The 24,717-nt window shown below is 40.6% G+C and overlaps 1 pseudogene; it reads right to left on the reverse strand.

Annotated features, from left to right (window-relative positions):
- Positions 1–1,141: 1,141 nt before the first annotated feature.
- Positions 1,142–1,259, reverse strand: LOC126413400 (5S ribosomal RNA; annotated as a pseudogene).
- Between the last annotated feature and the right edge of the window lie 23,458 nt (positions 1,260–24,717).

Genomic DNA, 24,717 nt, shown 5'->3' on the forward strand with positions numbered 1-24,717 from the left:
GAAGTCTTCAGTCCAATCATACAGGTGATCTCATATTCCGTACGCTTGTATTTTATTCATAAGGCTGCGGTAGGGAGTTGTAACGAACTCCTTTTGGAAATCAAGGAACACAACAACCTGGCACCGGTAGCCTCTTCTTTCTGGTTATCGTGGATGGACAGAGCGAGCAGAGTCTTGTGCGATGGGTGATCGCCGGCCAGGGTGGCCGAGCGGTTCTAGGCGCTACAGTCTGGAACCGCGCGACCACTACGGTTGCAGGTTCGAATCCTGCCTCGGGCATGGCTGTGTGTGATGTCCTTAGGTTATTTAGGTTTAAGTAGTTCTAAGTTCTAGGGGATTGATGATATTAGACGTTAAGTCCCATAGTGTTCAGAGACATTTGAACCATTTGATGAGTGATCACGGAATCCATGTCGATTCGTACAGAGGAGATTTTTGGACTTCCATAAATGTAATTATACGCGAACGTAAAGCATGTTCCGGACCGGACAACAGACCGACTTCAGTCATATAGGCCTATAGTTTTGAGCGCCTGTAATGATTCTTCTTTTAAAACGGGAATGAGCTGTGCTTTTTTCGAATCGTAGAAACGGTTCGCTCCTCCAGAGTGAACAAGTTGTAGAGTCTCTAACGCCTATCCTGCGAGGGTAATTGGATAAGTTTTAATTGTAGGTAGGAAGCCTATCCTTTTGGCGGTACTGTCAACTGCATGCCCAATCCGTAAGCTACGATCTCCTGTGGAAAACGAGATACAAATTGTAGTGATGGCGGCCTCTCTGTAGTCGTGTTTTTCCCCAGTTTTCCTTTCCTGCCGTATGAATACAGACTTTAAACTCATGAGTGTGGTCGGCTCCATTGAGGCGACAGGTGAGCGCTCGATCCGTTTTGAGGCCCTAGTGCGATCACATTGTAAGAAGCTACACTAAAACTTAACTCCTCCCGAACAGACCATGAAGGCCCAACGGTACCGATAGGCCTCAGTGTCATCCTCAGCCCACTGGCGTCACAGGATGCGGATATGGAGGGGCATGTGGTCAACTCACCGCTCTCATGGCCGAAAGTCAATTTCTGAGACCGGAGCCGCTACTTCTCAATCAAGCAGCTCCTCAGTTTACCTCACAAGGGCTGAGTGCACCCCACTTGCCAACAGCGCTCGGTAGAGCGCATGGTCACCCATCCAAGTGCTAGCCCAGCCCGACAGTGCTTAACTTCGGTGATCGAACGGGAACCGGTGACACCACTGCGGCAAAGCCGTTGGCTGACATCTTAAGAAAGTTAACCGTATTTCCATATCGCTGTATGTCCACTACTTTCTGCATTATGTTCCAAAGATGAAGAAGAATCTTTCAACGATACCACAGCAGAAAATTGTCGAAAGATCTCTCACAAAAACTAAAGAAATTCTGGTCGTATGTAAAGGTTGTTAGTGGCACTAAAGCTAGTGTCCAGATACTCGTGGTCGGGAAAGGAATTGACACTGGAAGAAGCAAAGCGAAGAGCAGAAATGCTTGACTCTGTTTTCAATAGCACCTTTACAAAGGTCGCGCCACTGAAAAGATGAGAGAAGTAAATATTAGTGTCAGTGGTGTTGAGAAACAGTTGAAAACATTTAAATTGAACAAAGATTTAGGGCTCGATAAAATCATTATGTGGTGCAGACGTTGTGGCCCACTTAACCTCTGTCTTAACACTAATATACCGTGTATCCCCCGAACAAAAAACCATGCATAGTGTTTCGAAGAAAGCACACCTGTCTACAAGAAGAGTAGCAGAAGTGATCTACAAAACCACCACCCAATATCCCTGACACCCTGTTGTTGTAGGTTCTTAGAAAATATTCTGAACTCAAATATAATGAGGTATCCAGAACACAATGACCTGCATGCCACCCAGCACGTATTTCGAAAACAACCCAACTCGCTCTAGTATAACATGGCTTTCTGAAAGCCATGGATTAAGGCAGTCAGGTAGATGCAGTATTTCTTGATTTCCGAAAAGCATTTGGCTCAGTACCGCGCCTACGCTTATTATCGAGAGTACGATAGTATTAAACCAAATTTGTGACTGGACTGAGGATTTCGTGGTAGGAGAATGCAGCAACTTGTGTTGGATGGTGAGTCATCGACAGATGTAGTCGTAGAATATGGTACACCCCAGGAAAGTGTATTGGGTCCCTTTCCTGTTCATGGTGCTCATATTAACAATCGTGCAGTCAATATTAATAAATACTAACCTCAGACTTTTCGCCAATGATGCGTTTATCTACAGTGCTCATTCACATTAACGTGACCAGCTGTCAAGAGCCTTAATAACAACCTTTAGCAGCGCGAACAGCTGCAAGATGTGCAGGAAGAGAGTCACTGACGTTCTGGGAGGCACCGACAGGCAAAAAAAAGGCTCTGAGCACTATGGGACTTAACTTATGAGGTCATCAGTCCCGTAGAACTTAGACCTACTTAAACCTAACTAACCTAAGCACATCACACACATCCATGCTTGAGGCACGATTCGAACCTGCGAACCTGTGACCGTAGCGGCCGCGCGGTTCCAGACTGAAGCGCCTAGAACCGTTCGGCCACCCCGGCCCGCACCGACAGGCCAGTGCCTCTCTGTTGAGGATCTATGACGAGAACAGGCCGATCGAAGAGGTCCCACAGATTCACGATTGGTTTTAAATCTGGGGCGTTTGGTGGCCAGGGGAGTCCAGTAAATTCATCCTGATGCTCTTCGAACTATGCACCTACACTGCGAGCTGTGTGACACGTTGCATTGTCCTGCTGGTAGATGTCATAGTGCCGAGCTAAAACAAATTGCATGTGGGGATGGACATGGTCCCAAAGGAGAGGTGCATACTTCTGTTGATCCGTTGTGCTTTCCAGAATGGCGATATCCCCCGGGGAATGCCATGGAAACATTTCCCTGACCACAGCTCTCCCTACTCCGACCTGGAAACTTCCAACGATTGTTGTAGAGTGTTTTCATTCTGTCAGATGTAGCATAATACGTGATTCATCCAGAAAGATCACCCGTCGCTACTCAGTGGACGTCCAGCTGCGGTACTGTCGCGGAAATTCCAGTCTTCGGCGAGGAACAGCTGTCAGCATGAACCGGGTGCCTGCTGCGGAGGCCCATACAGAGCAACGTTCGCCGACGGTCGTTGAGGAGACGCTGTTGACAGCACCTTATTTCATCTGTGCGGTCAGATGCTTGACAGTGGCATGTCTATTCACTCATACGAATCTCTGTTGCCGTTGCTTACCCCTGTTATCTGTGGCCCGTGTTGCACCAAAGTTGCCTCGGCGCCGGTTTTGAATAGCGTCATTTGGCCATGAACAGTATATTTTAACCACGGCGGCACGGCGAGTTTACAAACTTAGCCGTTTTGGAAATTCTTCCACCCTTGGCCCGAAACCAATGCTTATGCCCTTTTGGACGTCAGATAAATCGCTCTGTTTCCGTATTACGACAACGACTCCACCGTTCTCCGCATCTCCCCAACACGCTTTATATACGTTCCACCGCTACTGCTGCCACCGGCCATTGACATTGAACATAGGCAGTGGTCACATTCACATGACTGGACCATGCATAACAAAGTACTGTCTGAAAGAGCTTCAGAAATATCCAATTAGATCTTGATAAGACGGCAATCTGCTGCTAAGATTGGCTATTTGCCTTAAAAGCACAGAAATGTAAAATTTTGTCCCCCACGTAGCGAAAACGCGTAGTATCCTATGACTACAGTAGCAATGATTGTCAACTACAGTGAATCATGTTATACAAATACCTGGGTATAACAATTTGTAGGGATGTGAAATGGAATGACCACGTTGGCTCACTCTTAAGTAAGGCTGGTGGCAGACTTCGGTTAATTGGCAGGATACTGGGAAAATGTCGCCAGTCTACAGAGGAGACTGTTCACAAATAATTTGGCGTCCATCTCGGAATACTGCTCACGTGCGTGAGGGTCATGCCAAACAGCTACATATCGCTCTCGTGACCGTGAAAACAGAAGTATACTAATTATAGTACTACAGAGACATTCAAGCACACATTTTTCTCACATCCCATATGCTACTGGAACGCGACGAAACACTAGCGTGTTGTACGATACTAATTTCACTGTTCCACGTACTTCATAATGATTTGGATAGTACGTATTTAACGGCAAATGCAGATGTAGACGCCGTGAACACTGACGTGTTGTGAGGTAGGGAGTACGGCTGTTCTGCTCGGATACCAGGACAAAAGAGGAAGCCATCAGATGTATTTGCAGTTGCGAATATGAACCACCTCCGGATGTATAAAGGAATGACGAAAAAGAAAATTTGTGTCAGAACTGACTGTAAGCCGAATTTCCCACTTTACGCAAGACGTTGGCTTAACTGGTTCGGCTATCCGACCACAACTCAAGGCTAGACCCAAACTTCCATTTGTCGTCCTCTATGTGTCGTACCTGTACTCGCACATTCCAGTAATGTTATTCCCGTACAGTGGTGGCATTTGATTAGTACGTCGCATGCATGTATGTCCACTTCTTCACAACACAGGCACTGCAATTTCGAATTTATCGGCCGATAGCCGGCCGAAGTGGCCGCGCGGTTCTGGCGCTGCAGTCTGGAACCGCGAGACCGCTACGGTCGCAGGTTCGAATCCTGCCTCGGGCATGGGTGTGTGTGATGTCCTTAGGTTAGTTAGGTTTAACTAGTTCTAAGTTCTAGGGGACTAATGACCTCAGCAGTTGAGTCCCATAGTGCTCAGAGCCATTTATCGGCCGATAACGGGTCTGAGACTTACAAATAAAATCTCTCGCCTATACGTGAATAACATTAATGGAATGGACGACTGCACATGGACGGCGACATACGGAAGTTTGGGGCTTGCCGTGAATCATGATTGGGTAGCCGAAGTGGTGAAGGCTACCTCTCGCGCAAAGCGGGAATCCGGGTTGTAGTCCTGGTCTGGCACAAATTTACGTTGTAGTTCCATTACATAGCTGGAGGTGGTTCATATTCGCAATTGCATGTCTCTCACAGCAGCTGTAGTCCCTGTAGTATCAGAAGGAATATTGCATCATACTTCTGCACAACATAGGCACTGCAATTTCGTATTCGTAAATAAGAAGCTGTCCACATACATTCATCAGTTATTTTCCACCCATCAGTGAATATTTTCGTCGCATCTGGGCGCTGTGTACGCTTAGTTATTGTAAACGCAAGGGGTATTCGGAAAGTATGTTCCGATCGGCTGCGAAATGTAAACCACTGTGAAAATCGAAAATATTTTATTTATAACAGTTGGCTACAACTTCCAACTACTTATCTACTTAGTTGACATTTTTCGTAGCGTTGAACCAACTTGCCAATACCCTCATCATAGAAGGCTGCCGCCAGTTCTTCCCTCCGATTCTCTGCACTGGTCTACAACTCGTTGTCTGTGCCAAAATGTTGTCGCCATAGCCAGCGGTTCATGAAAGCAGAGATGTAACTCAGAGGGAGCCAACTACGGGCTGTGTCGTGAGTGATCAAACACTTCCGATCGGAAACGCTGCAGCAGCATCTTCATTGCCTTTGCAGAATGCGGCTGAGAATTGTCTTGAAAAAGGAAACGCATGACAGTTATGTTATGTGGGCTGCATAGCTTGAGGCGAAATTTCTCACCAGGCCCACGCAATTGGCGGGAGATGCTATTTTCTAGGCGTCTTTATGTGCTCACTGTACGCTCAGAACTGAAAAGAGAGACGTGACGCGATCGACAGGCGTACTGGAGGCACTGCCCAACACATCTGTACAAAGCTTCATAAGATTTTCACAGTGATTTCCATTTCGCGACCGATCGGAACTTACTTTCCGAATAGCCCTTGTATTTTGTTAATTACTACATTTCACTTTTGGGGAGCAAATGGACATCGCAAAAAGTAAGTAGCTGAGAAAAAGGACTTTTTAATTGTTGGTTCACCCAGTGATCTGGACACTAAGGATGTATCCCTGGTAAGTAGTCATCACTACTCAACTCTGAACTTTTTGTTTCAGGAGAGAATGACAGAAATCTACTGTAAATGAGTTAATTTCTGCAGAATGCAGGCTCCACAGTTTGTATTCTCCCCAACATACACTCATCCCTCAGAAACTGGCGTCAAGCAAGAAAATGCATTTCCGCTGCTTTCAATGCAGATACATTCAGTCACTGATTGTGATCTGATACCAACATCATAAAGCCAAAAAGAGCAGCAGTTATGTTTGGAGAATATGGCATTCATTCGGCATAAAGAAAACCTTTTTGATGGTAATGTGTTACATGAACAAGTTCTTTGTCGCGGTGAACCACTCACTATTTCTCTTGCTACATATCGGATCATTTTCTGCGACCTGATCGAGCCATAACGATTCGTTACTCACATAGTGCGCAGCATTGGCTGTTTCATGTTAGAGAAGTCATTATGGTGGACGATTTGATGGAAGAAAAGTAAATAAATAAAAACCTGTCAGCATTTATCATGAATCGTGCCTGGACAACTCAGTCGATGGGGCAACAGCCCGCGAAAGACAAAAACCCTAGATACGAGTCCTGGTCTGGCATACAGTTTTATTCTGTCCGTAAGTTTCATACCATCGCACACACCGCTGCAGAGTGAAAATTCTTTCTAGATACACAGGTTTGTTTTATTTCTCGTATCAATATTAATGATTCTGTTTGTCTCCTCCCTTTGACATTTCTTTGAAACGTTATCTCCGAAATCTGGATATGCAATTTTGCTTCTTACATATTACTCGTGAGTCATAACAGTGTTGGTAGACCAACATACTTAACAAAGCTTTAATTGTGTATGTCTGAGAGTTTCATTTTTTTTTTTTTTATATCCACATCTTCATCTATACTCCACAAGACACGTTATGGTGCATGGTGGACACTTCTGTTACCACTATCTCACCCCACCCCCCTGCACTCCGCTTTTCCCGTTCCATACATTAAGGCCGTCGCGTGCGATGAACGACTATCGGAAAAACTCCGTATGATCGCTAATTTCTCTGATTTCGCCTTGATAATTTCTCGTGACGAATGTGTGGAGGAAGTAATATGTTGTTCGACTCATCCCGGTATGTAATCTCTCGGAATTTCTATAGTAAATCTCTCGGTGATCCACAACGCCTTTCTCATAGCGTCTCCACAACGCACTCGCGCCAGGCAAAGGATATCGCTACAAAACGCGCTACTCTTTCTCGGATCTCCTCTTACTTTTTTTACTAATCCTCTTGGTAAGGCCCCTGACTTACGAACAACATTCAAGAATCGTTCGAACAAGTGATTTGTAAGCCACTTCTTTCGTGCATGTATCACATTTCCTTAAGACTCTCCCAATGGATCTGAGCCCGGCATCTGCTTTTCCTGCCTTGCCTCATGTAGTTATTCTACTTTAGGTCGCTCCGGATTGCTACATCCAAGTATTTTACTGTTGTTACTGTTCCCAGTTATTTTCACCAATAGCGTAATCTAACTTTTGTGGATTTCTTCGTCTGTTTATGTGAAATACACTACATTCATTTACGTTCAGGTTAGCTTGCCATACCAGTTCCTGCGCCAATCATCGATTCTCTGCAGGTCTGATTGTTCCGCAAATACTGTTGTTTTTATCCCAGTCACACTTTATGTCTAGAGCTGTAAAACTGCTATAGTCAGTAAGCATACACTACGGTAGTTTCCCTAGTAGTCTTGGTCGATGAAGGTCATACACATATTACGTGTAATTTTGGTGTCTTGCATATCTATTGGAGTTACCTCATAACGATCGTTTTCTTTATCATCAGTGTGTTACCAGATTCCCCTAAAAACCGGAAGCGGTGAAACGTCTAAAAACTGAATGAGAATATATATAAGACCAGTAACCTACGGAACATTTTTGTTCTTTATAGTTATCCTGTCTGTTTCTTAAAAGTAAGCAATATTTATAGCAAAACTGAAACTGTTTTTTTTAAATCCCAAAACTGTTGATTTGTAGCGTCAACCAGAGGGATGTTGTGGTAAAAATAGTTAAAATAATATAGGTTCATCATACTGCGCTAGCAAAAGCAATTTACTCAACAAAAAGGCAAAATAAGGAAAAACCGCAAAACAAAAATGTATCAAACATAGCTTCAATACTTCGTGAAAGTTATATAAAAAATTTTCTGTTATTCACAAGCAACATCCGCTTTTATCGATAATAACAGGAAACTGTTACGTATGTTCATGATGGAGAATATTCTGTTGAGTGCAAAATAACAACAATAATCATTTACACATATATTTTTAACGTCTGAGCACGTAAACTGCACTCGCATCAGAAGTAATTGCTTTGGTTACATGAAAGTGCAGAAGTTACGTGATCAACTAATTTTCATTACTTATAAAATGCAATTTATATTTTAGCAGGATAGAGAATACACAATGTACTAACACTGAATAATGTACACTTCTAATTATGTGCAAATCAAACAACCAAACAAAGAGAAGTCATCGGTTCCCAGTTTCTTTCTTACCCATTCATTTAGATTTCTTTCCTTACCAGTGCTACCAATGTTACTGGGAAACCTACCATTTATTGCATCATTTCTGTATTTTACCAAAACTACCGAATATCGTAGTTTTGACAGAACGCAACTCTAGTCATACCACAGCCAAAATATAGTATATTACGTATCTGTTATTGAGAATATAAACACTACACTACACTCCTCACGTATTCATTATAGTTTCAAGTGCAACTTGCTCATGTATCAGCGCACACGAAGTGTTTGACGCTTGATAACCGTATCAGAATATTCACTTGTTCTTGTACCTGTGTGTACAAAATATTTGACAATGACACTCGCATCAGAACACTCTTAACGATCTGCTAATGCAGAAAGCCGAAACCGGTCGTATTGTCAATGGGATGATAATGTGCGTTGAAGACGGTCAGTTAGGAATAAAATGCAAAATATGATCACTGACTTGTACACAGACTTTGACAGTTGATCTTCGTGACAAAAAACAAACACAATTTTTAATTTCTGTCTGAAAATAATCCCACAACAACAAATCATTGCATCCAATGATTTATGGCTGACTGATGTGAACATCCATGTATTCCAGAATTTACATCTTCATCCAGATGAGACTTATCCATGGGATGGTAAAGCGCTGGTCGGTATGACCCTTTTTGAAACGATAGGAGCATTTTTTCCATCTTTTGCTTTTTCTCCTCCACGAAGAGAGCGAAATCTTCCAAACTCATTTACTCCTCATCTCAAAAAGAACAATGTGCCAATAACGCATTCTTCACTTGACAATGAATTCCGTTTAGCACGCGAATAAAACAGACTGACGTGCTGTATTTCTTTGTGGCTTCGCTACAGACGTGATATCATAATTAATGATGAATCTAGATTACTATATGTAACAGATTTGAAATATGTCTTTGCAACAAGTTATTGCGCTGACGAAAGAAAAATAGGAACTTATGCATTAAACTAATAAATTTTCTATTTATTTTTGTCGGTATGCGTTCAGTCCTACAATTTCACCACTGACAAAATTTATCTAAAAGAACATTGCGAGATAAAACATTAATTTGTAATACCATTAATAACAATGGAATTTTGTTTTGCGATTATGATTTTTGACCGTGGGAAGGCGAACTGGTGGCGGAAAAACAATCGCCAAGCGGTTTAAATAGCGTGCGAATAAAAAAATTTACAGAAACCGGGAGCGATTTGTCACACTAATTGCTTAACTGTTGCTCCACAGCTCTTTTCCATCATATAACGGATTTTCCCATCTTCAACGTTGACCAATGAAAACCTTTTCGTCTTTCGTCAATGATATAGTTTTATCAGCTACAAACAGACGTGTTACAGGACGGCCAATTTCTGTGTAACATGGTCGTCTGCACCAGCCAACAAACGCGTAATTATCTAACGCTTCCAAATCTCGGTCAGTCAGAGAACTGCGAAAACAAAACTGATATGCACATGGCATTGTTTACAACGCCGTTGTCCAGGGCAACGCTGGGTCTAAGGTCCTATTGACTGATTTTACAGTCACAAAAAACACGATGAATGACCACCACGCGAAACCGCGACCGGAAGCCACAGCTGAGCGCGACTCACCTTTCCGGTCAGGTATGGCGAGCACCGATGGCACACGGTAGCAGTAAGTGGCGAGCAGCGCCAACAGCGACACAGCTACCACCGCCATGTTACGCTGCGCACGGCTTCCAAAGGTACACTGACGACTGCCGCCCACGAATCCCCCCGCCAGTGACTCCGCCGACCAGCGTACGATCTGACATCTAGCGTCGCTCAGACGAAATACAACATCGACTCGTTTCGTAATACAGAGTGATTCGCTTAAAACAAACAGGCGCAAATCCAGGGTAGATTCCTGAGGGACGGAGAGTCGGGAGGGGGTTTGTCGCCGCTTGTTACTGTCTCATCCTCCCACAAATAAAACTTACAGTTACGCTCGTTTTCAGCGTACAACAGAGACATGCGATTCTAATAATAACACCAATAAGATAAATTTGGGACCTGATTGGTAGGTAATCAGAGGGCGCACAGGATAATATTAAGGTTGTGGATGGGGACATAAACACTTACTGTGGGTTGCACAATCAAACACACAACTTTATTTTCTAAGAACCACTTATTTACACATTGGCTTAAAGGATCACAATTAAACAGTTCGGCAGAAGGCCTAGTTAAAGAAAACTTGAGATGCTTTCCGGACTGAAGGCCCCAAAACCACAGCAAACACAAGAACGGCTGAGGGCCTGGGTTAGAAATCAAAAGCAATTTAAAATAGAAGGTAAAAAAAAATTAAAAAAAACGTGCAATGAAAACAATTAACGGCTGAAGGCCTACACTACACGTCTGAAGGAAAACTATAATTAAGGCACATTAATAAACAATTTTTTTCCAGGCAAGAAAATTTCGTTCTAAACAGAACGGCCGAAGCCTGATTAATTTATTGCACGGCTGAAGTCCACAAACAAATTTAAAACAAAGGCTGAAGACCTGAACAGCAAGTCAGATAAATAATTTAGAATAAACCCCTTGCTCCTTATAAAAAATTTTCCTTTAGGGAATACACACGGCTGAAGGCCTTACTGTAAAATTAAAAAAAAACTGAATTAATACACGGCCAAAGACATCGCACAGTACTTCAGCTAAAGTGAAAATCACAACTTCAGGGTTACAATAACTGGTCAGTCAAAACCACAAGCTACACGCGGTTCTGCGGAAACACTTCCACAAACAACTCGAACGATACTAAAACCAATCACTGAGGAACAACAAGGACAAATCACAAGTCGTCACACACAGAGAATCCAGAAGCGTTCGGCGACCAAATACACGTCGTCCAATGAGACGACCGATCGATCGACCAACCAAGGTCGACCCCACTCAAGTCATGTGTACCGGCAACGGTCAGGCGAGTCATGGCTGTCCGGACCTCACTGCTGCTCCGTCCCGACTCCCTTGATGTCCGTTCGCAACTCGGGTACAAGACGACCCGGAGGCACTGGCTCGAACGCAACCATGTAGAGGGAACACCGGCCCATTGGCAACCCGACATCTCTGCATGATGAAAGAACCGACCCAAGTCCCGCAAGATGACCAATTGAAGGGGCCCAGAAGCGGTCGGAAGACCAAATACACGTCGCCTGATGAGACGACAAACCGAACGACCAACCAACGGTCGCCCGTGCTCAAGTCTCCTTCCGTCGGACAGTGCATGTGTGTCGCCAGTGGTCGGACGAGTATTGGCTGTGCAGACCTCACTGGAGCTCCATCCCGACTGAACTCACTGCACGCCACGACCCGAAAATACTAGTGGTCGCTCCAAAGACAGTACGACAGTGCTCTTATCGATAGCACTGCTGCTGCCACTCACGGGCAGGCAGGCCAGCAACTTAGTGACGCCAGTAAATCGAATAAGAAACGGGACGACAATACCGCAAAGACAAGATGTCAAGTAATAAACGACACGAACACGAGTCGCACACGGCTCAAAATTAAATGTTTAAATATAATAATTATATCAACGATCTGTTTACATCAGTACTTCGCACACTGCTTTAGCAAAAGAGACTGTAATTCAGTGGCACACAGGGTGTCTCAGGAGAAATGGTCAATATTCAGGGATATGACAGGAACACTCATTTGTAGCAAAAACCGTCGTATGGACATATGCCCCGTTCCGAATGGTTCCCGAGATAGAACACATTTAATGAGCATTTGTCTTTGAGCTAGTAGCGCACACGTACGACTCTTACCTTAATCGCTAGATTACTCGTGGCTGTACAATTAACTGGCCACCAATATCAACAGACCTTACACCATTACATAAAAGGGGTTGTATGAAGTTTGAGGTGTGCGAAGGAAAGGTCAACACGCGAGATGAAGGCTTGAATCACGGCCGTTGCTGCCCTCGTTATGGAATGTGCTGAGACACCCAGACTAGCAACACAATATGTTCTCCCAAGAGTGTACAAATGCGTTGAAGTTGCGGTGGGATATTCGAAAATTTATTGTGAACTGTACAACAGTTGTAAAATAACGTGCACGAAACGTTTATGGGTAGAGGAAAAAGTGTTAAAATTACGTATGTTTCATTTGGTATTTTGTTAAACACATGTTGTAATGTTTACTAACTGTTGTTCGTGTGTGCATGTGTGAAACTGACAGTGTAGTGAATAATGTACAAAAATAAATAACAGTGTAGATGAAATACGTTCTGTTTCGGAAATCATTCGAAATAATACATATGTCCATATAATTTTTTTTTCTTCACGTCATCGTTCCTATCGTATCCCTGAATATGGGCCACTCCTCCTGGGACACCCTGTATACCACCTAAAAGCATTCTTTCGAAAATTTGAGGAGAATACGTGTAATGCAATTGATTTAAGAACTATAATAGCAATGAACTGTCACCAGGCTGACGGAGTCATAATTTACACAACGTAAAATGAAAGGGGTATTGACCGGTATTTCCCTAAGCACTATGATTGTGAACACTGGTCTACAGACGATCGTGTAAATAAGGAGGACTTATTCCTTTCGGTTTATTACCCATATTTCCGAAGATGGTCTCTCTGTTTTATTTTCTTTTTTTCTTGGTGGCGGGCCTTCCCTTTCTTTCTTTTTTGTTGACGGAACGCAACATTCTGACGAAAGTATCCGGACACCTTTAATGGAAATTATAACGAGATGTGTCTACATTTCTACATCTACATCTACATCTACATTGATACTCCGCAAGCCACCCAACGGTGTGTGGCGGAGGGCACTTTACGTGCCACTGTCATTACCTCCCTTTCCTGTTCCAGTCGCGTATGGTTCGCGGGAAGAACGACTGTCTGAAAGCCTCCGTGCGCGCTCTAATCTCTCTAATTTTACATTCGTGATCTCCTCGGGAGGTATAAGTAGGGGGAAGCAATATATTCGATACCTCATCCAGAAACGCACCCTCTCGAAACCTGGCGAGCAAGCTACACCGCGATGCAGAGTCTGCCACTTGAGTTTATTAAATATCTCCGTAACGCTATCACGGTTACCAAATAACCCTGTGACGAAACGCGCCGCTCTTCTTTGGATCTTCTCTATCTCCTCCGTCAGACCGATCTGGTACGGATCCCACACTGATGAGCAATACTCAAGTATAGGTCGAACGAGTGTTTTGTAAGCCACCTCCTTTGTTGATGGACTACATTTTCTAAGCACTCTCCCAATGAATCTCAACCTGGTACCCGCCTTACCAACAATTAATTTTATATGATCATTCCACTTCAAATCGTTCCGCACGCATACTCCCAGATATTTTACAGAAGTAACTGCTACCAGTGTTTGTTCCGCTATCATATAATCATACAATAAAGGATCCTTCTTTCTATGTATTCGCAATACATTACATTTGTCTATGTTAAGGGTCAGTTGCCACTCCCTGCACCAAGTGCCTATCCGCTGCAGATCTTCCTGCATTTCGCTACAATTTTCTAATGCTGCAACTTCTCTGTATACTACAGCATCATCCGCGAAAAGCCGCATGGAACTTTCGACTCTATCTACTAGGTCATTTATATATATTGTGAAAAGCAATGGTCCCATAACACTCCCCTGTGGCACGCCAGAGGTTACTTTAACGTCTGTAGACGTCTCTCCATTGATAACAACATGCTGTGTTCTGTTTGCTAAAAACTCTTCAATCCAGCCACACAGCTGGTCTGATATTCCGTAGGCTCTTACTTTGTTTATCAGGCGACAGTGCGGAACTGTATCGAACGCCTTCCGGAAGTCAAGAAAAATAGCATCTACCTGGGAGCCTGTATCTAATATTTTCTGGGTCTCATGAACAAATAAAGCGAGTTGGGTCTCACACGATCGCTGTTTCCGGAATCCATGTTGATTCCTACATAGTACATTCTGGGTTTCCAGAAATGACATGATACGTGAGCAAAAAACATGTTCTAAAATTCTACAAGAGATCGACGTCAGAGATATAGGTCTATAGTTTTGCGCATCTGCTCGACGACCCTTCTTGAAGACTGGGACTATCTGTGCTCTTTTCCAATCATTTGGAACCCTCCGTTCCTCTAGAGACTTGCGGTACACGGCTGTTAGAAGGGGGGCAAGTTCTTTCGCGTACTCTGTGTAGAATCGAATTGGTATCCCGTCAGGTCCAGTGGACTTTCCTCTATTGAGTGATTCCAGTTGCTTTTCTATTCCTTGGACACTTATTTCGATGTCAGCCATTTTTTCGTTTGTGCGAGGATTTAGAGAAGGAACTGCAGTGCGGTCTTCCTCTGTGAAACAGCTTTGGAAAAAGGTGTTTAGTATTTCAGCTTTACGCGTGTCATCTTCTGTTTCAATGCCATCATCATCCCGTAGTGTCTGGATATGCTGTTTCGAGCCACTTACTGATTTAACGTAAGACCAGAACTTCCTAGGATTTTCTGTCAAGTCGGTACATAGAATTTTACTTTCGAATTCAATGAACGCTTCACGCATAGCCCTCCTTACGCTAACTTTGACGTCGTTTAGCTTCTGTTTGTCTGAGAGGTTTTTGCTGCGTTTAAACTTGGAGTGGAGCTCTCTTTGCTTTCGCAGTAGTTTCCTAACTTTGTTGTTGTACCACGGTGGGTTTTTCCCGTCCCTCACAGTTTTACTCGGCACGTACCTTGAAACACGTATGTAACGCAGCAGCGATGGCGAGGCATTGTAGCATCTGTGACCAGAGAGTATGCGCTTGACCGCGCGAGTGTTGCGAGCGGTTCTCTGTCAGCAGTAGTCGTTGCTCAGTCGGTCAGTCTGTCGTTGCGAGTCTGTCAGTTCAGTCGTTGCGAGTCTGTAGCTCTGTCTAGTTGAGAGCAGTACTCAGTCTGTAGTCGTCATGCAGAGCGGTCGGTCAGTAGTAGCAGCCCAGTGCGGTTGTGTGATGTAGGCGGTCGGCAACACTGGTCAAGATGAGGAATAAGGTATACTGTTAATTAATATAATCATTAGATAATGAAAAATTTTATTTATTGTAATTATTCTCCAACAAGTCTCCCAATAATAATTTTTTTATTTCAAAAGCATTTTCTCAAAAATCTAATTTTTTATTGAACTAAAGATCTCGTTGCACTTCCCATTTCTTTCCACTTCTTTTGAAGAAAAATTTCACTAGAATTACAAAAAAAAAGGAAATGACTCACCATCGCTGCCAAATTTTTGCCCCCCCAGTGGAGGGTTATGAAACACGTATGTAACATAGCAGCGATGGCGAGGCATTGTAGCATCTGTGACCAGAGAGTATGCGCTTGACCGCGCGAGTGTTGCGAGCGGTTCTCAGTCAGTAGCAGTCAGTCTGTCGTTGCGAGTCTGTCAGTCAGTCGTTGCGACTCTGTAGCTCTGTCTAGTTGAGAGCAGTACTCAGTCGGTAGTCGTCATGCAGAGCGGTCGGTCAGTAGTAGCAGCCCAGTGCGGTTGTGTGATGTAGGCGGTCGGCAACACTGGTCAAGATGAGGAATAAGGTATACTGTTAATTAATATAATCATTAGATAATGAAAAATTTTATTTATTGTAATTATTCTCCAACAAGTCTCCCAATAATAATTTTTTTTATTTCAAAAGCATTTTCTCAAAAATTTAATTTTTTATTGAACTCAAGATTTCGTTGCACTTCCCATTTCATTCCACTTCTTTTGAAGAAAAATTCCACTAAAATCACAAAAAAAGAGAATATTATTATTTGCAATGCAGTTCCTCCAAGCGGTGCGCAACAACAAGAGCAGATATGTGACATCCATTTATTCTGAGGTAAGACTTTAATTCTGATTGTTTTACACAGGGCCAAAGACCGATATTTCGGTTTAATTGAATTTTCTTGTCACTGAATGGACTTTAATTTTTTGAAGGATTTATATTTGAGTCAGATTGCGAATTTCACATTTTTGTTGCCATTGTCAGTACATTTGATTGTGGGCAGGTTACGCTTAGAGCAGTGTCCATTAGCATTCTTAAATAATATTGCCCATACGTTTTCAAAAATTATTGTGGGGACATTACACTTGGCTCCCATTTGTATTGAGTATTGTTCTTTAATTTCTTTTAAAATTATTGTGGGGAGGTTACACTGGATTCATAATTAAATATTGTCATTCTTTTTTCTTTAAAATTACGGTGGGGAGGTTACACTTGGCGACACCCAGTCCAGGATCGTATTTCGTTGAGAGTCTTTTGAACAACAGTCAGATATCTGCTTTTGTTTGCTTAGATATAATTAGGATTTGGCGCAACGCTTTTATTAACTTGTAACTTTTTTTCTACAGGTCAACGGCAATTCGTTGCTCTATTGTATTTGTGTGTTGCTTTTGCATTTGTGCTTATTGTTTTGTGAATATTTGTGACTGTTGCAAAAATGCCGCGAAAGACTGTGAATAGTGTATCGCGAGGTATTTTGAATGAAATTACCAACTTAAACAGCGTGACCGATAGTAATTATGACACGCAGTGTGATGATGACAATCCTGCGTCCACTAACAATCAGTGCATTATAACCACTAGTGATGACTTTTATATTAATGATGAACAAGCGAACTCAATTGTCTCGTCTGTTAATTTGACGACAATTGATGACGCGGGACGCTCTATTGTAATGAGCGCTGCCGAGCTTAACACACCCGATTTAGAAAATCCAAGTAATGTACAGACAAATTTGTCTAATGAAAATGAACAGGATACACAAAGTAGGACGGATTTATTTAATTCCGAAACAATGACTGACAGTGTACGTCCGACTGATAAACCTTTCTGTGAATTACAGAATGACCAAATGGTCAAGCAAAACGTGACAATTGTCGGTACGCAATTAAACAGCACAGATATTAGAGTAGTTAATGGCTTGGGTCAAATTTTGGTAATGTTACGTCTAATGAATGAAAAACTGGATAACAATCTCAAACAAAGCAAACTGATTAATGAAAGGGATAAACAATCGAATGAAGAACAAGACAACATTGATAAAAAAATCAAACAACTTAGTGAACGAAATGAACGGATTAGTGAACAGATTAAAGCCATTGCCACGCAAAATTGTGATAATACAAGTCAATTACGTGAGGATACCAAGACTTGTGCTAATAACAGTAATGAAAAAGTTGGCACTGTTGCACAAGAATTAAGTAGCACACGTGTAAGCACAACAGAATTACATAAAGACGAAGTTAAAGCAGTCACTGAACAATGTTCAGCAAACGCAACAGTGATACACGAAATTAATGCAGTCACTGAAGAATGCCCTAAAAACGCAGTACAGATTCGCGACAAAATTAATTTAGAGTCAGTGGAAGTTTCACACACTCCGAACACGGAAGATGACGAGAAATTTGCAAGACACAACAACCAGATTGACGAAAGTATTAAAGTAACAGAATTAACAATTATTTCAGTCACCAATACGTCACAGAACCCGCCACTTTATGAACATTTGTCAGAGTCACGCAGCGTGTATAATGTGAACAATTTACAGAGACTACGCGACTTAAAATCCGAAAAGCCACGCGACTTAAAATCTGAAAAGCTACGCAACTTGAAATCCGTAATGACACAGACGAACAGATTCACACACAAACCTGAACGTGTTATCAAACTGAGTGACGAGAACGTAGATTTCGAGCAATTTGCATTTGTAAGAAAACGTAAGGAATTTAATAATGACAGCGTACAGGTACACGATTTGCACTGTATACGACAATTTATCTTTGTACATTCACCGCTATTACCTGTAATGCAGAAACTAGCTTTGAACCAGATGCGACAATTTATTTTTGTATTTACAACAGCATTGCCTGTAATGAAGAAATTTGAATTAGCACGGATACAACAATTTGCCTTTGAAATTTTACCGCTATTGCCTGTAACACAAAAGCTAAAATTGATTTGCAGTGCGTAAAAGACCTCAGGGGATTCATTACGCTTTAATGAATATGTGCCGTAGCGAGCATAGGGCCCCGAGCTGTAGTAGTGCTGTTTCATCTTTAGTTTTCTGCACTGCTGCCTTTTCTTCTACTATCCTTTATATCTATCAAAACTGCTCTTTAACTATTGCTCTACCTAGTATTAAGAAACGAGTAATGAAAACCCGATGTGACAAACTTTTACCGAATGTGACAATTTTCATTAGGCACTCCAGAACCAGCGTAATTTTAATAACGGATAAAATCGTAATCATCAGTATGTGTAAAATTATCAGCAATAGAAACCATATTTTTGTAACAATAGATGTTTTTCACCACAATAGCATGAAAGTCAGCCGCTTAGCATACCTAACCAACAATGCAGTCTACAAGGTCAACCAAACTTTAATGTTTCGCCGCGTGCACGTATAGTCCCAGCTCCAACAAATAGTAACGCATAGCAGCAAAGAAATAACTACGTACAGACAACACACTATTTCAACTCGCATAGCAATACGCCGTATAGAAATTACTATCTTGACAGACGTAAAAATAACGAGCACAATTTTCAGCGTACATTTAATAACAGTCGATATTATGAGCAGCAAGAACATTAGCAACAACGTATTATCACGAATGAAACAGACAATAGGTGTCATCTATAGCGTAACACGTCAATAAGAAATAACAGAACAGTTCATATAGTGGATATGCCACAACATTCTCCCGTAAATAATAACACGTACGATAGATTTTAACCAGATACAGCACAGATCGCATATTACAGTAACGCAAACATTACTTTTGACACGCAGAATTTTGCTCACGAGAATGTTATTTGAAACATGCTTTGTTGAATGCACCACTATTATCGCACCCAGATCTTACTAGAAATTTTTCCATTGCCACTGACAGTTCCAACACCGCTTTAAGCGTACATATTTTCCAGGAAATTGAAGAAGATGGCTCTACAGTAATTAAAAACATCGCATTTGCAAGCCGCATTTTGTCATCTGCTGAGCGAAATTATTCCGTTACAGAATTGGAAACATTATGTGTTGTATGGGCTTTCACGAGATTTAGGCACTTTCTTTATGGCAGACATACTACCGTTTACACAGACCACAGAGCGATACAATTTTTACTTTCGGCTAAATTTACTCACGATAGATTAAGTAGATGGAAACTATATTTACAGGAATTTAATTTTCCAATAGTTCACATTCCCGGTACACAAAATGTTATAGCAGACGCACTATCGCGTTCTCTCGGCAACAATCAGCAAGACGTAGCAACCCACTTCTGCAAAGCAAATTTCAGTGTCATGTACATTCAGCAAGTTGCATTTGAAAACTTTATTTCATCGTCATTACAGGACATAGCGCAAGAACAAAATAAAGACAATGTGTGGAAAGAAATTAAACACCTTTGGCTAGATAAGAATAATGTTACGATTAGAAACCACTACACTGTACGCAATGACATTCTGTTTCGCCGCTCTCATCCTGACAGCAACAATTGGTTATTATGCATTCCTGACGAACTGGTTAACAAATTAATCTGGTACACTCATCTAAGTTACGCACATTACGGAGCACGAAAATGTTTTCTTATACTGAGACAGAACTGTTATTTTGCCAACATGGAGAAACGTATACGACGAGTTTTAGCGTCTTGTAAAATTTGCCAGAAAGCTAAATCAGACACCATTTCACATATTCCTCCTTTATATCCCATTATACCTGTTAAATTAAGACACATGGCCGCAGTAGATATTTTTGGTCCGATTCCCAGAACTAACAGAGGTTTTTGCTACATATTTGTCGCTGTTGAGCTCACTTCAAAATTTGTTACTTTCACTCCGTTACGCAAAGCTACTGCTAAAACTGTTTCGAAAGCATTTGTAAAACATTTTCTATCTCATGTAGGGCATGTAATGAAAGTAATTTCCGACAATGGATCACAATTTCGTAGTAGTATATGGACACGCATGTTACGAGCTAGAAACATTTCTCCGATTTATATATCCAAGTACCACGCTTCTTCGAACCCTTGTGAAAGATTAATGAAAGAAATTGGTAAGCTGTGCCGAATATACTGCCACAAAAGACATATTGATTGGGATACACACATACTCTCATTCCAAGATGTAATTAATTCCATTCCAAATGAATCCACTATGCTATCTCCGACTGTTATACTGAAAAACGTTGAACCACCGAACAAAATTAAAGAATTAATAGAATTTCCCAAAAGTCGTCGCCTACGACACCACGAAATAATTAACATTGCGCTGAACAACATCAAAAGTGCCGCAGAGCGACGGAGAAGACAGCAAAAACAGGTTTGTAGACGCCGAGACTTTCACGTTGGACAGAAAATATTAGTACGTACACACTATTTATCCAGTAAATTAAAAGGTAAGTGCAGTAAATTTGAACTTCTATACGCAGGTCCATATCGGATTCGCAGCATCCCTCACCCCAATGTTACATGTCGAAACTTTGAGAACTAGAAAATCGAAAGGCAATCATCATATATCAAACATTAAACCGTTTATTGAGTGAAACCACTGTATGATTCAACACACTATGATGCCATTTACTAATGCAATTATTTCACGTGACTAATTATTGATGATTATCGTATTTTTTCTTGGCAAGTGCCCGGCAAGATAAGGTTAGCAGGTCGCTCTTCTTGTCGTTACACATCAGACCGTGCATATTTTTCCAGATGAATTTACACATTTATGACTATTTTTGCAATTATATTTATGTGACTACTTATTGATGATTATCGTGTTTTTTCTTGGCAAGTGCCCGGCAAGGTAAGGTTAGCAGGTCGCTTTTCTTGTCGTTACACATCAGACCGTGCACATTTTCCATTTTTTTGTGTATGTGACTGTACTCCAGTTTTGTTTGTATGGACTATGAAATAGTTAAGATATAACACACACCAGTCGACTTTGACATTTTTTTGCCTTATGACATCTCAACATCGTGACTGTTTCACATTTTTTTTTGCTGCTGCATTGTATTATTATGTGTACATTTTTGCATCTGAACACTGTCAACGTCTTTAATATATTACGTTTTCTGTCATGTTATGCTGTATGGTTACTTATGTCACCATAAACCAGTCATTATTTAGTGGGTATATGATTTAAATGCAAGACATTAATCTCCGTCATCAATTTCAGAAAGAAATGGTGCGTGTAAGAAATAAATTCAACAGAAATGGGAATTTCACCTACGGAATAAACGAAAGGAGATGCAATAACTTTATGAGGAAGAGTAAATGGATCAGGATTAACAAACATTAACAAGAATATACTATACTCATCGAAGAATAGCAGTCTTAACTAATTTTTTCTTTCAGAATACAAGGTGATTGATGCAGGCTGTCAGACTGAACTACACATCTTAGTTTTAGTGATGAAATATGCTAGAGATAAGGAATAGTTATGTAATGAGTAATGAAGTGATTTTTTGCAGATGATAATGAATACTGATGAATAAGGATGAAGGATATGGTATTATGGATAATGAAGTTTTCTTTACAGATGAGGATAATGTTGAAGTTATGTATTTATGTTATGTAGTTATTTAAGTATTTGTTGCAGTTTGCTTTGACAGCAGGTGTTACATTGCATAGTAGGATGACTGAAAGTTTTGGAAAGGACAGCTATGGAACACATTTTTATACACATTTCACTACCTGTTAATTCGAAGTTCACTACTTTTTAGCATAGTGTGCGTTTCTTCTTTCAGGTCAATAATCCATTTTTGTATTTTTTCCAGGAGAAGTTTTTCATGACACTTACTAAACCTGTTAGTTATTATACCTGTTCTAGTACTTGCATTTTTATATTTTACCCATTTGTGTTTATCACTTCTAAATGTGATCACATGTACTGCCTTGTTACATAATCTTGCTACAGCTGACTCATGACGAATGACGTTACCTATCCTCATTTGCTGCAATAGGTCAAAAGCAAATAGTGTTATGTTTCAGCAATTAATTATCGATCCCAACGCAATGCATTGCTGACAAAAAAAAAAAAAAAAAAAAAAAATAAAATAAAATAAAATGTATTAACAGTCCCAAATAGTGATACCAGTTTGAGAAAATTCTGAATAATACTGATCAACTCTGAATAGCATGTCACTTGAGTAATGACCTCTTAATGAGACTATATTCAAAATGATGCTTTGTCACTAGCTAATAACTGCCACTGTTTATTGTAATGATACCACTTATAATGCCTGTGATTATTAATGATTTGACTGTAATTAACTGATTTTAATAATGACTTTGTAATAATCTGAATAATACTGAATGATGATTCTATTCAATACTTGCTGGCCACTGAGTGCCAATAATTAATGTCACTCCACGAATTGTGATTAATTATGCCATTGATTAGCTCTTGTTTCCAATGTTGATACTTTGTAACCAGAAAAGAATGTGACTGTTTAATAATGCTTTGTAATTAGAAGAAGGCTAATGATTCTTAATAGATTGGAATGACAAATGATTAATTAACTGTAATTAGGATGTTTTGTAATTAGAAGGCTAATGAATCTTAATTACTATTTAATAATGCTTTGTAATTAGGAGAATACTAATGATTCTTACTATATCAGAATGACAAATGATTAATTAACGACAAATGATTAATTAACTGTAATTAGACAAATGATCAATTAACGACAAATGATTAATTAACTGTAATTAGGAAAAGGCTAATGATTATTGGAATGACAAATGATTAATTAACTGTAATTAGGAGAAGGTTAATGATTCTTAATTATACTCTGTAACTGAAAAGAATGCGACTATTTCATAATGCTTTGTAACTAGGAAAAGAAGACTACTGATTCTATGTAAAACAATTAATGAACATTTTTCTGTAATACTACATACTTGGTACAGAAATGTTCAATAACTGGGCTATGAATGCCACAAACTACTAATTAAGTCTGTAATTGTCAATATTATGTGACTCGATGTCCTTCACCTCATAAGCTGACTACCCTGAATTACTGCAATGTCCATTTGTCCTGTTTATCCTAGTGATCATGGAGCACTATCTTTGGTTTTGCACTAATTCTACGTTGGTGTGCCTTGTAAGAGTGTGGTGTTGACACGACATGCTGTCCACCACCGTGAGCAATGAAGACGTTATTATGGTCCCACTGTTTGGTGTACCTAATGTACTGCCAAAATGAAAACATGGAACATTACTACGACAGTTCAGTGTCTTGGCTACACTGATAAATTCTGATGGGAAAAGAACTTAAAGTTGTGTCACTTGGTGTTGTACTTCTGTGGAAAGATATGGACTTTCAGAGCAGCTGTGTGCAATCTAAAGTGCTACAACCATGATGCAATCCTTCCCTTTCCTATCCTGATTCTTGTCACATAAAGAAAAATTTTTTTGGTAACATCATTTATGTTCATAGGTTATACATTTTTCGATTCGCTGAACTCCAATGCGAATACACTTATGTCACTTGTCAATATAATATTTTTGCCAGTCTGTTTATTTGTTCTGAATATGCTAAAGAATTTTTTCAGTGCCTGTGCACTTTATCTGTCAAAAAAATTTTTTGTATATACTTTTCTGATTTGCTACTATGTTTTGTACTCACATTTTGTCTTTGTCTGATATATTTTGTACTTAGTGCGTGTGCACAACATTTACTTTATGTACTACATCTAATTATTCTTGCCAGTCTGTTTATTTGTTCTGCATATGCTAAAGAATTTTTTCAGTGCCTGTGCACTTTATCTGTCAAAAAATTTGTACATACTTTTTTTCTGATTTGCTACTATGTTTAGTATTCACATTTTGTCTTTGTCTGATATATTTTGTACTTAGTGCGTGTGCACAACATTTACTTTATGTACTACATCTAATTATTCTTGCCAGTCTGTTTATTTGTTCTGCATATGCTAAAGAATTTTTTCAGTGCCTGTGCACTTTGTTATCTGTCAAAAATTTTGTATATACATTTTTCTGATTTGCTACTATGTTTTGTATTCACATTTTGTCTTTGTCTGGTATATTTTGTACTTAGTGCGTGTGCACAACATTTAAATATTCTGTAAGTTGTAGAATTTTGTTAATTAAAGAAAAATTTTGCCGCGCTTGGCAAGTCCAAATGACTCACCATCGCTGCCAAATTTTTGCCCCCCCCAGTGGAGGGTTATGAAACACGTATGTAACGCAGCAGCGATGGCGAGGCATTGTAGC

The sequence above is a fragment of the Schistocerca serialis genome, chromosome 7 (assembly GCF_023864345.2).
Source record: "Schistocerca serialis cubense isolate TAMUIC-IGC-003099 chromosome 7, iqSchSeri2.2, whole genome shotgun sequence".
Taxonomy (NCBI): Eukaryota; Metazoa; Arthropoda; class Insecta; order Orthoptera; family Acrididae; genus Schistocerca; species Schistocerca serialis.